This window comes from Bombina bombina, chromosome 7 (assembly GCF_027579735.1).
Source record: "Bombina bombina isolate aBomBom1 chromosome 7, aBomBom1.pri, whole genome shotgun sequence".
NCBI lineage: Eukaryota > Metazoa > Chordata > Amphibia > Anura > Bombinatoridae > Bombina > Bombina bombina.
The window spans coordinates 390,661,066-390,674,448 of NC_069505.1; the positions used below are offsets into that span (position 1 = coordinate 390,661,066).

Genomic DNA, 13,383 nt, shown 5'->3' on the forward strand with positions numbered 1-13,383 from the left:
ACAATGGGATATTGTTTTTATATACTAATCTATAAAAATATTAGTTTCCATAAAAGAATACGCAATAATTGAAGAACACATATTCAAGCACATAATCTTTTGTTAGTGAACCCAATATATAATTCAGGAATTATATATCTGATATATACTGTGTATGTGTATATATATATATATATATATATATATATATATACTGCGTGTGAATTTATGTATGTGTGTTTGTGTGTATATATATATAAATAAATATATATATATATATATATATATATATATATATGTACTAATATAATGTTGGGTACAATAAACTGTATATTTCATTCCTTTCCAATAGCTATAAAATTATAGTACACAGAAAGCTCAACATTTTTATTTATTTTTTTATAATTTTTCTCTGCAGCCAAGGGGACTGATCAAGCCCAATAAAAAAGTAACATATGAACATGCACTCAGACATAGAATGTTTTCTATTGTAGAAAACCTCCCTGATAGACTGGGTTTCATGTTCTGCACTATATTTTATTTTACTAATTAAATGTGGACTTCTGGGTCAAATAGTGTATTGTCAATAGTTTAAAACGGTGCATATTCATAAACACGTTGGTCTAAGGTTCCTTGTTTAATTCTACTTATTAATAGAGTGGAATGTCCTTAAACCACTTCTCTCGGCCCCAAGCATAATAAATAATAAGTCACATAACAATTAATGAAACAGTCTGCAGACCAACTCCTAGACAACTTTTTAACATCCTCCAAAACAAGTGCACAGATTGGCAAAATGGCTAATTAGAACATAGGAGACTATACATAATAATAAATTAAAAAAATATATATTCCTAGCAAGTCATTCAAATTAGATGAAACCGTGCAAAGTACAGTAGAACAAGCCATGCAGTAAGACAAAAGACAACTCGTACAGGCGATGTGGCTACTAGCCTTTGGCAAAGTGTCTCTCAAAAGGAGTCAAACATGCCACTAAGTTTGAACATCATACACACAGGGATTAGATATAAGCATATCAACCCAGTTTCTCAATAGCACATATTTAAATAAATCTTTATACATAACATTAAAATGTTAAATATGAACACAATATTACCCACCCCTCCCTTGAATTTGTATTTCGTTGCATAGACAATTAGACATGATAATCGGTTGCTGCAACCCAAAGTGAATGGAAGCGCCAATGGATAGACTAATGAGATTGTCAGCTTTGAGCATGCTCAACAGGACAGGAAAGGCTCAAAAATAAGCAGACACTGGAGCAACTTTACAACAGTTGAATAGTTCAGGATATGGATGGTGTATTCCATATGGTTACATGCATCAGAAGAAGGGATATTCTTGGGTTTTGAAGACCTTGTCGTTTCTCTGAGCATGCCCACTGGCGATGGCTTTAGGACTTAATGCACAGTCTTTAGAAAAGAAGAGATAAGGAGATAGTGTTCCCCATGTCCTCCGCTATTATTTTGTGCTCTTTGTCTGCTCTCTATTGCTTCTAGAGACACCTTACGTGCTGATTGATTGCAAAAAAAATAATAAATAATAATAAATAAATAAAGACAGGAAAAAAAAACTAACAAACACATCAACAATAAAAATAAATATGAGAACTGTTAAAAAATTAAACTTGAATGGTTAAGGCGGAATAGAAAAAAATAAAATAAAAACCAGTAGTAAAAAAAAGTAAAATAAACCAAGGATTGAAAGAGACAGACATGGATATTGCCATTTCAATGGCTATAAGATGGCTTACTGCGAGGTGACAGACATGTCTGGCCAGTATTGGTGTAATCAGCCAGTCAACACACTGCCTTTCAAAGTCCTATGGCCTCGTGTTTCAGTAGGATGAACAGTGGTAGGTCCTTGTCTTAAAGTTTTCTTCCTTGCCATTGTCTAGCGCATTGGATTTGGTTTCTGTGTCCCTGATGAATAAAGAGGGAACACGGGATATTATCTGCGCGCAAGGTATCATTGGTCGAAATTGGAATGTTACAGGATATGTGGAGCAGGTAGCTCCCAGCCCTCTTTTCAAAGCTCTTGAGTGGAGATTGTGGAAAAATATATGAAGACGAACCCTGTCAAAATAAGTGCCAAGTCCAAGAACTCTGAGTATAAACACAATTAGAGAACATGAAAACCCTGGTTAATATAGGTAACATAAATGTCTGCTGGAGATTGTATCCTACGCCTTGTCAAACTTATTTATAAGATTTGTTCATTGTGGCTCTTGTTTCTAGATTATTTGATCATTATACATGCGAGAGTTGTCCAGTTAGTTAGTGCTCCAATATTTCATGGGGTGGAACCCATAGAAAGCATTTTTGATCTATAGTGTAAAAAATCTTGATGCACCAACAGAAGGTTCCTCTTGTATTTCTCTGGCCAGGGCTTCCATATTTCCTAAAGCAGACTGAAAACATAAACAATTTTATTTTACATTTCTGTAGTTTATACATTTTAAAAAAATAGGTATTATTTGATACATATTATTATCAAGTCATACTTTTATTTCAGCTAAAAATCATTGAAGTTTTTAATTTACTTCTAAAATCTACCTCTTTTCCTTCTTTTAGATATTAAAAATGATAAAATTATGATTCCAAAAATGAAATCACACAAAAATCTTATTTTCTATACAATTATAATAAATCTAACAATAACCAAGTATGAAAACGTTGTGGGCGCAATTCCAAACTGTCTTTTTAGGACATGCTTTTATGACTTATGAAAACAAATAAAAATATTAATTAGTATGTGGGTTTAATGTTCATTAAACATGTTTTTTTTTTGCAATGGACCATCATTTTACAATAAAATAATATATATTAAATCTAGAAATATTATATATTAAAGTAATAATGAATTTATAATTATATATAAGATATTGGGGCGTATCTATCAAGCTCCGAATGGAGCTTGACGGCCCATGTTTCTGGCGAGTCTTCAGACTCGCCAGAAACACAAGTTATGGGGCAGCGGTCACAAAGACCGCTGCTCCATAACCCTGTTCGCCTGTTCTGAGCAGGCAGACAGGAATTGCCGGAATTCAACCCGATCGAGTACGATCGGGTTGATTGACACCCCCTGCTGGCGGCCCATTAACCGCGAGTCTACAGGGGGCGACGTTGCACCAGCGGCTCACAAGAGCTGCTGGTGCAATGCTGAATACGGAGAGCGTATTGCTCTCCGCATTCAGCAATGTCTTGCGGACCTGATCCGCACTGTCGGATCAGGTCCGCAAGACATTTGATAAATAGGCCCCATTGAATAAAACCATGGAAAAAAAAAATATTAATAAACATAGTCTGACATAGAATAAATATTGAATTAAATATACACTAAAGTCAAAATTAAACGTACATGTTCAATAGACTTTGAATTTTAATTCCATTATAAAACTGTGCACAGTCTTTTATGTGAACACTTTCTGAGACACCAGCTACTACTGAGCATGTGCAAGAGTTCCTACATATAAACATCTGTGATTGGCTGATGGCTGTCACATGATACGGGGGGATACCACATTGAAATAAATTTTGAAATGTGTCTGAAAAAATGTACTGCTCATGTAAAATTCAGAGTAAGTTCTATTAAATTATCATTTTACTATGCAAATGTTGAGTATGCAATTCTACTGTATTTAAAAGGCCATAATATTACATGCTCGTCTAATCCGCGAGATAATTAAATTTTATGACTTCTGACCCTGTTCTACTGTGTGTTTAACCCCTGCAAAGTGGCTAAACACACAGTGAAAGTGCCGCTTGGGACTTGTGGTGCATTTAGGTGATTGAGATGTCCAACTACCACTGTTGATTGGATCAGCAGCGGGTTCTGCTCGGGAATAGCAGTGCACCCTTTGTGGGGTTAAGCAAACATTAGAGCAGGGTTAATAGTTGTAAAATGACTTGCTCTAATTAATTAGAGCATGTAATTGTATTGATACAATAAGAAGTAAAAAAGTATCAAAAACTAAATATATAAGGATATATATCTTGAGTCCACGTGATGTTCCGTGTTTCTGTATTTCAAGTGATTTGGTATCTGTCCAAACTACTAACTTCCTTGAAAAAGCTGTATGCTCACGGTGAAACGTATGTTGGAACATTATAGCCACGCCCCCACTACAGTCACCAGGACAGGTATCGTGGGTATTAAAGAACTGCAGCGGAATTGAGCGCAGCAGGTCCTGCCCTCAATCCGCACCCATCTTATTTTTATATTTTGTGATATCTTGCCCACTTACACTCACGTGTGGACAGATACCAGAGTGACTCTATGTAGGGTGGTATATATGTGGCTATTTATGTATTTTAACTGTTTTAACCCCTTAGTGACCACAATACTTTTCCATTTTCTGACCGTTTGGGACCAAGGCTATTTTTACATTTCTTCTGTGTTTGTGTTTAGCTGTAATTTTCCTCTTACTCATTTACTGTACCCACACATATTATATACAATTTTTCTTGCCATTAAATGGACTTTCTAAAGATACCATTATTTTCATCATATCTTATACAATTTCATCATCCTATACTATAAAAGGCCAAGTGTGTTTGTCCGAAGCTGTCATGTGCAGTAGAGACAGCACGAGGACAAACACACCTGGCCTAAGTCCCTAACTGTTCTGCCGACTGCGCCGAGCAGAAGTGGGCGTGGCCGAGTGTGAAGGGGGCGGAGCCTAGCGTGAAGGCCCGTGAAGGGCCGTGGAGAGAGCTCAAACAGCTCAAGAGAGGGTGGAGAGATGTGGGGAGAGGGGGGGAGATGTGGAGAGAAGGGAGAGATGTGCGGAGATGTGGAGAGATGTGGGGAGAGGGGGGGAGATGTGGAGAGAGGGGGGAGGTGTGGAGAAAGGGGGGAGATGTGGAGAGAGGGGGAGATGTGGAGAGAGGGGGAGATGTGGAGAGAGGGGAGAGATGTGGGGAGAGGGGGGAGATGTGGAGTGAGGGGGGAGATGTGGAGTGAGGGGGGAGATGTGGAGTGAGGGGGGAGATGTGGAGTGAGGGGGGAGATGTGGAGAGAGGGGAGAGATGTGGGGAGATGTGGAGAGAGGGGGGAGATGTGGAGAGAGGTGGGAGATGTGGAGAGAGGGGGGAGATGTGGAGAGAGGGGGGAGATGTGGAGAGAGGGGGGAGATGTGGAGAGAGGGGGGAGATGTGGGGAGAGGGGGGAGAGAGAGACAGAGAGAGAGAGGAGAGAGAGAATGAGAGAGAGAGAGAGAGAGAGAGAGAGGGGGGAGAGAGAGAGAGAGGGGGGGAGAGGGAGAGAGAGAGGGGGGGGGAGAGGGAGAGAGAGAGAGGGGGGAGAGGGAGAGAGAGACAGAGGGAGAGAGATAGAGAGAGGGGAGAGAGAAAGAGGGGAGATGTGGACAGAAAAAGAGAGAGGGGGGAGAGAGAGAGGGGAGTGAGAGACAGAGGGGAGAGAGAGAGAGAGAGAGAGAGAGAGAGGGGAGTGAGAGAGACAGAGGGGAGAGAGAGAGACAGAGGGGGGGAGAGAGAGAGACAGAGGGGGGAGAGAGAGGAGGAGAGAGAGAGAGGGGAGAGAGAGAGGGGGAGAGAGAGGAGGAGAGAGAGAGAGGGGAGAGAGAGAGGGGGAGAGAGAGAGAGGGGAGAGAGAGAGGGGGGGGAGGGGGGAGAGAGAGGGGGGAGAGATAGAGGGGCAAGAGAGAGAGAGAGGAGAGACAGAGGGGGGAGAGAGAGAGGAGAGAGAGGGGGGAGAGAGAGAGGAGAGAGGGGGGAGAGAGAGAGGAGAGAGAGGGGGAGAAAGAGGAGAGAGAGAGAGGGGAGAGAGAGAGGGGAGAGAGAGAGAGGGGAGAGAGAGAGAGAGAGAGAGGGGGGGAGAGAGAGAGAGAGGGGAGAGAGAGAGAGAGGAGACAGGGAGAGAGAGGGGAGAGAGGGAGAGGTGAGAGAAAGAGAGAGAGGGGGGAGAGAGAGAGGGGGGGAGAGAGAGGGGGGAGAGAGAGAGAGGGGGGGAGAGAGGAGAGAGACAGAGAGAGGGGAGAGAGAAAGAGAGAGGCGAGAGAGAGAGGAGGCGGGGGAGAGAGAGAGATAGAGGGGAGAGAGAGAGAGAGGGGTGAGAGAGAGAGGGGTGAGGTAGAGAGAGGGGAGAGAGAGAGAGAGGGGAGAGAGAGGGGAGAGAGAGAGAGAGGGGAGAGAGAGGGGGGAGAGAGAGAGGGGAGCAGGGGAGAGAGAGGGGGGAGAGAGAGAGGGGGGAGAGAGAGAGGGGAGCGAGAGAGAGAGAGGGGAGCGAGAGAGAGATAGGGGGAGAGAGTGCAAAAGAGAGGGGGGAGAGAGAGAAAGCAAAAGAGAGTGGGAGGGAGAGAACGCCAGGGGTGGGACCACTGTACTGCAAAAAATGGCCCGTGTGAACGGGCTTTAGGACTAGTATCTTATAATTTACTATAAAAAAAAATATGATTGAAAAAATCACACTTTTTCTAACTTTGACCCCCAAAATCTGTTACACATCTACAATCACCAAAAAACTCCCATGCTAAATAGTTTCTACATTTTGTCCTGAGTTTAGAAATACCCAATGTTTACATGTTCTTTGCTTTTTTTTCAAGGTATGGGGCAATAAATACAAGTAGCACTTTCCTATTTCCAAACCATTTTTTTCAAAATTAGCGATAGTTACATTGGAACACTGATATCTGTCAGGAATCCCTGAATATCCCTTGACATTTATATATATATTTTTTTTAGTAGACAACCCAAAGGGGCCCATTTATCAAGCTACAAACGGAGCTTGTGGGCCCATGTTTCTGGCGAGTCTTCAGACTCGGCAGAAACACCAGTTATGAAGCAGCGGTCTAAAGACCGCTGTTTCATAAGCCTGTCCGTCTGCTCTGATGAGGCGGACAGGAATCGCCGGAAATTGACACCTCCCTGCTGGCGGCCGATTGGCCGCGAGTCAGCAGGGGGCGGCGTTGCATCAGCAGCTCTTGTGAGCTGCTGGTGCAATGTTAAATGCAGAGAGCGTATTGCAATCCGCATTCAGGTCCGCAAGACCTTTGATAAATAGGCCCCATTGTATTGATCTAGGCCCATTTTGGTATATTTAATGCCACACCATTTCACCTCCAAATGCGATCAAATAAAAAAAAAAGTTCACATTTTTCACAAACTTTAGGTTTCCCACTGAAATTATTTACAAACAACTTATGCAATTATGGTACAAATGGTTGTAAATGCTTCTCTGGGATCCCCTTTGTTAAGAAATAGCAGACATTTATGGCTGTGGCATTATTTTATGGTAATTAGAAGGCCGCCAAACACCGCTGCGCGCCACACTTGTATTATGCCCAGCAGTGAAGGGGTTAATTAGGTAGCTTGTAGGGTTAATTTTAGCTTTAGTGTAGTAGACAACCCAAAGTATTGATCTAGGCCCATTTTGATATATTTCATGCCACCATTTCACCACCAAATTCGATAAAAAAATTTAAAAAATCGTTAACTTTTTCACTAACTTTGGGTTTCTCACTGAAATGATTTACAAACAGCTTGTGCATATATGGCATAAATGGTTGTAAATGCTTCTCTGGGATCCCCTTTGTTCATAAATAGCAGACATATATGGCTTTGGCATTGATTTTTTGTAATTAGAAGGCCGCTAAATGCCGCTGCGCACCATACTTGTAACATGCCCAGCAGTGACGGGGTTAATTAGGTAGCTTGCAGGGAGCTTAAAGTGTTAATTTTAGTTTTTAGTGTAGAGATCAGCCTTCCACCTGACACATCCCACCCCCTGACCCTCCCAAACAGCTCTCATCCCTCCCCCACCCCAAAATTGTCCCTGCCATCTTAAGTACTGGCAGAAAGTTTGCCAGTACTAAAATAAAAGGCTTTTTTTCATTTTTTTTAATGTTTTAAAAAACATAATTTATGCTTACCTGATAAATGTATTTCTCTTGTAGTGTATCCAGTCCACGGATCATCCATTACTTGTGGGATATTCTCCTCCCCAACAGGACGTTGCAAGAGGATCACCCACAGCAGAGCTGCTATATAGCTCCTCCCCTCACTGTCATATCCAGTCATTCGACCGAAACAAATCGAGAAAGGAGAAACCATAGGGTGCAGTGGTGACTGAAGTTTAATTAAAATTTAGACCTGCCTTAAAAGGACAGGGCGGGCCGTGGACTGGATACACTACAAGAGAAATAAATTTATCAGGTAAGCATAAATTATGTTTTCTCTTGTTAAGTGTATCCAGTCCACGGATCATCCATTACTTGTGGGATACCAATACCAAAGCTAAAGTACACGGATTATGGGAGGGACAAGGCAGGAACTTAAACGGAAGGAACCACTGCCTGTAGAACCTTTCTCCCAAAAACAGCCTCCGAAGAAGCAAAAGTATCAAATTTGTAAAATTTTGAAAAGGTATGAAGCGAAGACCAAGTCGCAGCCTTGCAAATCTGTTCAACAGAGGCCTCATTTTTAAAGGCCCAGGTGGAAGCCACAGCTCTAGTAGAATGAGCTGTAATTCTTTCAGGGGGCTGCTGTCCAGCAGTCTCATACGCTAAACGGATTATACTCCGAAGCCAAAAGGAAAGAGAGGTTGCCGAGGCCTTTTGACCTCTCCTCTGTCCAGAGTAAACAACAAACAGGTTAGATGTTTGACGAAAATCTTTAGTAGCCTGCAAGTAAAACTTCAATGCACAGACTACATCTAGATTATGCAAAAGGCGTTCCTTCTTTGAAGAAGGATTAGGGCATAATGACGGAACAACAATCTCTTGATTGATATTCTTGTTAGAAATCACCTTGGGTAAAAACCCAGGTTTTGTACGCAGAACTACTTTATCTGAATGAAAGATCAGATAAGGAGAATCACAATGTAAGGCAGATAACTCCGAGACTCTCCGAGCCGAGGAAATAGCCATCAGAAAAAGAACTTTCCATGATAGAAGTTTGATATCAATAGAATGAAGGGGTTCAAACGGAACCCCTTGAAGAACTTTAAGAACCAAGTTTAAGCTCCATGGGGGAGCAACAGGTTTAAACACAGGCTTAATTCTAACTAAAGCCTGACAAAATGCCTGAACGTCTGGAACTTCTGCCAGACGCTTGTGTAAAAGAATAGACAGAGCAGAAATCTGCCCTTTTAAAGAACTAGCTGATAATCCTTTATCCAAACCCTCTTGGAGGAAGCACAATATTCTAGGAATCCTAACCCTACTCCATGAGTAATTCTTGTATTTACACCAATGAAGATATTTACGCCATATCTTGTGGTAAATTTTCCTGGTGACAGGCTTTCGTGCCTGTATTAGGGTATCAATTACTGACTCGGAGAAGCCACGCTTTGATAGAATCAAGCGTTCAATCTCCATGCAGTCAGTCTCAGAGAAAGTAGATTTGGATGATTGAAAGGACCTTGTATTAGAAGGTCTTGTCTCAGAGGCAGAGTCCATGGTGGAAAGGATGACATGTCCACTAGGTCTGCATACCAGGTCCTGCCTGGCCACGCAGGCGCTATCAATATCACCGATGCTCTCTCCTGTTTGATCTTGGCAATCAGACGAGGGAGCAGAGGAAACGGTGGGAACACATAAGCCAGGTTGAAGAACCAGGGCACTGCTAGAGCATCTATTAGTGCCGCTTCTGGGTCCCTGGACCTGGATCCGCAACAAGGAAGCTTGGCGTTCTGGCGAGACGCCATGAGATCCAGTTCTGGTTTGCCCCAACGGAGCACCAATTGAGCAAACACCTCCGGATGGAGTTCCCACTTCCCCGGATGAAAAGTCTGATGACTTAGAAAATCCACCTCCCAGTTCTCTACCCCTGGGATATGGATCGCTGACAGGTGGCAAGAGTGAGTCTCTGCCCAGCGAATTATCCTGGAGACTTCTGACATCGCTAGGGAACTCCTGGTCCCCCCTTGATGGTTGATGTAAGCCACAGTCATGATGTTGTCCGACTGAAATCTGATGAACCTCAGTTTTGCTAACTGAGGCCAAGCTAGAAGAGCATTGAATATTGCTCTTAACTCCAGAATATTTATTGGGAGGAGTTTCTCCTCCTGGGTCCATGAACCCTGAGCCTTTAGGGAGTTCCAGACTGCACCCCAACCTAGAAGGCTGGCGTCTGTTGTTACAATGGTCCAATCTGGCCTGCGAAAGGTCATACCTTTGGACAGATGGACCCGAGATAACCACCAGAGAAGAGAAGCTCTGGTTTCCTGGTCCAGATTTAGTAGAGGGGACAAATCTGTGTAATCCCCATTCCACTGACTGAACATGCATAATTGCAGCGGTCTGAGATGCAGGCGCGCAAATGGTACTATGTCCATCGCCGCTACCATTAAGCCGATTACTTCCATGCACTGAGCCACCGTGGGGCGCGGAATGGAGTGAAGAATACGGCAAGCATTTAGAAGTTTTGATAACCTGGACTCTGTCAGGTAAATTTTCATTTCTATAGAATCTATCAAAGTCTCTAGGAAGGGAACCCTTGTGAGAGGAAATAGAGAACTCTTTTCTTCGTTCACTTTCCACCCATGCGACCTCAGAAATGCCAGGACTATCTCTGTATGAGACTTGGCAATTTGAAAGCTGGACGCCTGTATCAGGATGTCGTCCAGGTAAGGAGCCACCGCTATGCCTCGCAGTCTTAGAACCACCAGAAGTGAGCCCAGAACCTTTGTAAAAATTCTTGGGGCTGTAGCCAACCCGAATGGGAGAGCTACAAACTGGTAATGCCTGTCTAGAAAGGCAAACCTCAGGAATCGATGATGATTCTTGTGAATCGGAATGTGAAGGTAGGCATCCTTTAAGTCCACTGTGGTCATGTACTGACCCTCTTGGATCATGGGTAGGATGGTTCGAATAGTTTCCATCTTGAATGATGGAACTCTGAGGAATTTGTTTATGATCTTTAAATCCAAAATTGGTCTGAAGGTTCCCTCTTTTTTGGGAACCACAAACAGATTTGAATAAAATCCTTGTCCTTGTTCCGTCCGCGGAACTGGATGTATCACTCCCATTACAAGGAGGTCTTGCACGCAGTTTAGGAATGCCTCTTTCTTTATATGGTCTGCAGATAATCTTGAAAGGTGAAATCTCCCTTGTGGGGGAGAAGCTTTGAAGTCCAGAAGATATCCCTGAGATATGATCTCCAACGCCCAGGGATCCTGAACATCTCTTGCCCACGCCTGGGCGAAGAGAGAGAGTCTGCCCCCTACTAGATCCATTATCGGATAGGGGCCGCTCCTTCATGCTGTCTTGGAGGCAGCAGCAGGCTTTCTGGCCTGCTTGCCCTTGTTCCAGGACTGGGTAGGTTTCCAGGCCTGCTTAGATTGAGCAAAAGTTCCCTCTTGTTTTGAGGTAGAGGGAGTTGATGCTGCACCTGCCTTGAAATTTCGAAAGGCACGAAAATTATACTGTTTGTCCCTTGATTTGGCCCTGCCTACGGGGCTCCACCATGGCTTTTAAACATAATGAACAAGTATTTTCCTCTGTGTCAGACATGTTTATACAGACTAGCAATGAGACTAGCAAGCTTGGAAAACACTTTAAACCAAGTTAACAAGCAATATAAAAATTGTTACTGTGCCTTTAAGAGAAACAAATTTAACAAAATTTGAAATAACAGTAAAAAGGTAGTTACACTAACAAAATTTTTACAGTGTATGTAACTAGTTAGCAGAGCATTGCACCCACTTGCAAATGGATGATTAACCCCTTAAAACCAAAAAACGGATTAATAAATGACAAAAAAACGTTTTTTCAACAGTCACAACAACTGCCACAGTCTACTGTGGTTGTTACCCTCCTCAAACATGACTTTTGAAGCCTTTGAGCCCTTCAGAGATGTCCTGTATCATGCAGAAGGAAGCTGAGTGTCTCTGTCTGTAATTTTAGCTGCGCAGAAAAGCGCTAAAATAGGCCCCTCCCACTCATATTACAACAGTGGAAAGCCTCAGGAAACTGTTTCTAGGCAAAAATCAAGCCAGCCATGTGGAGAAAAAACTAGGCCCCAATAAGTTTTGCCACCAAACATATATAAAAACGATTAACATGCCAGCAAACGTTTTATATTACACTTTTATAAGAGTATGTATCTCTGTTAATAAGCCTGATACCAGTCGCTATTAAATCACTGCATTTAGGCTTAACTTACATTAATCCGGTATCAGCAGCATCCCTAGAAATATGTTTACTGCACATACCTTATTGCAGGGAAACCTGCACACCATTCCCCCTCTGAAGTTACCTCACTCCTCAGAATATGTGAGAACGGCAATGGATCTTAGTTACTTCTGCTAAGATCATAGAAATCACAGGCAGATTCTTCTTCTAATGCTGCCTTTGATAAAACAGTACACTCCGGTACCATTTAAAAATAACAAACTTTTGATTGAAGTTAAGAAACTAACTATAAAACACCACACTCCTCTTACTACATTCATCTTTGTTGAGAGTTGCAAGAGAATGACTTGGTATGACAGTGAGGGGAGGAGCTATATAGCAGCTCTGCTGTGGGTGATCCTCTTGCAACGTCCTGTTGGGGAGGAGAATATCCCACAAGTAATGGATGATCCGTGGACTGGATACACTTAACAAGAGAAATATATATATATTCTGCTGTGTACAATCCCCCCTTAGCCCCCAACCTCATTGATCCCCCCAAAGAGCTCTATAACCCTCCCCCCACTAACTATTTTCCACCATTCGGTGTACTGGCAGCTGTCTGCCAGTACCAACTTTGCATTTAAATGTATTTCTTTTTAAATAACCACTGTTTTTCTGTAGTGTAGCTGCCCCCCCTCCATACCCTCCCCCTCCCATACCTATTTTTAAAAATAATTTTTCACCTCCTCTCCCACCCACAACCGCCACCCACCACCCTCTCCCACCACATTTTTAATGTGTGCATGCCCCCACCACCCGCACGCTCCTGCGTGCACCCGACAATCTTTTATGACTGCTGGCTGGAAGATTGCCAGCGATGGGCCGCCCACCCGCCTCCCTGCAGCTGCTCCCACCCACCAATGATCTGCACCATCGCTGGCCAAAGCAGAGAGGGCCATAGAGTGGCTCTCTCTGCATCAGTGTGCCAAAAAGGTATTGCAGTGATGCCTCAATATTGAGGCATCACTGCAATACCTTAAAAGCTGCTGGAAGCGATCAGGATCGCTTCCAGAGCTTCAAACCCCAGAGGAAGTGTCAGGCACGTCCTTGGTCGTTAAGTGACATCCAATGGAGGACATGCCTGGCATGTCCTTGGTCATTAAGGGGTTAAATAAACATATGTCATTTTCCAAATTGACTCTATAGTCATACGCCCTGCAGATAAGGGCGGTACTGTTGTGGTAATGGATATATCAGATTATGTCTTGGAGGCCCTACGACAACTTGTTCTTACGGACAGGGTTATG

At 43.0% G+C, this 13,383-nt stretch overlaps 1 protein-coding gene across 1 annotated transcript in view; it reads right to left on the bottom strand.

Annotated features, from left to right (window-relative positions):
• Positions 1-379: 379 nt before the first annotated feature.
• The window catches only part of BSN (bassoon presynaptic cytomatrix protein), a 551,915-nt gene continuing 538,911 nt past the window's right edge, over positions 380-13,383 (bottom strand). The window contains exon 11 of the mRNA XM_053689411.1: positions 380-2,410. The gene's annotated coding sequence lies outside the window, so the exon portion shown is untranslated. The remainder of the gene's footprint in view (positions 2,411-13,383) is intronic.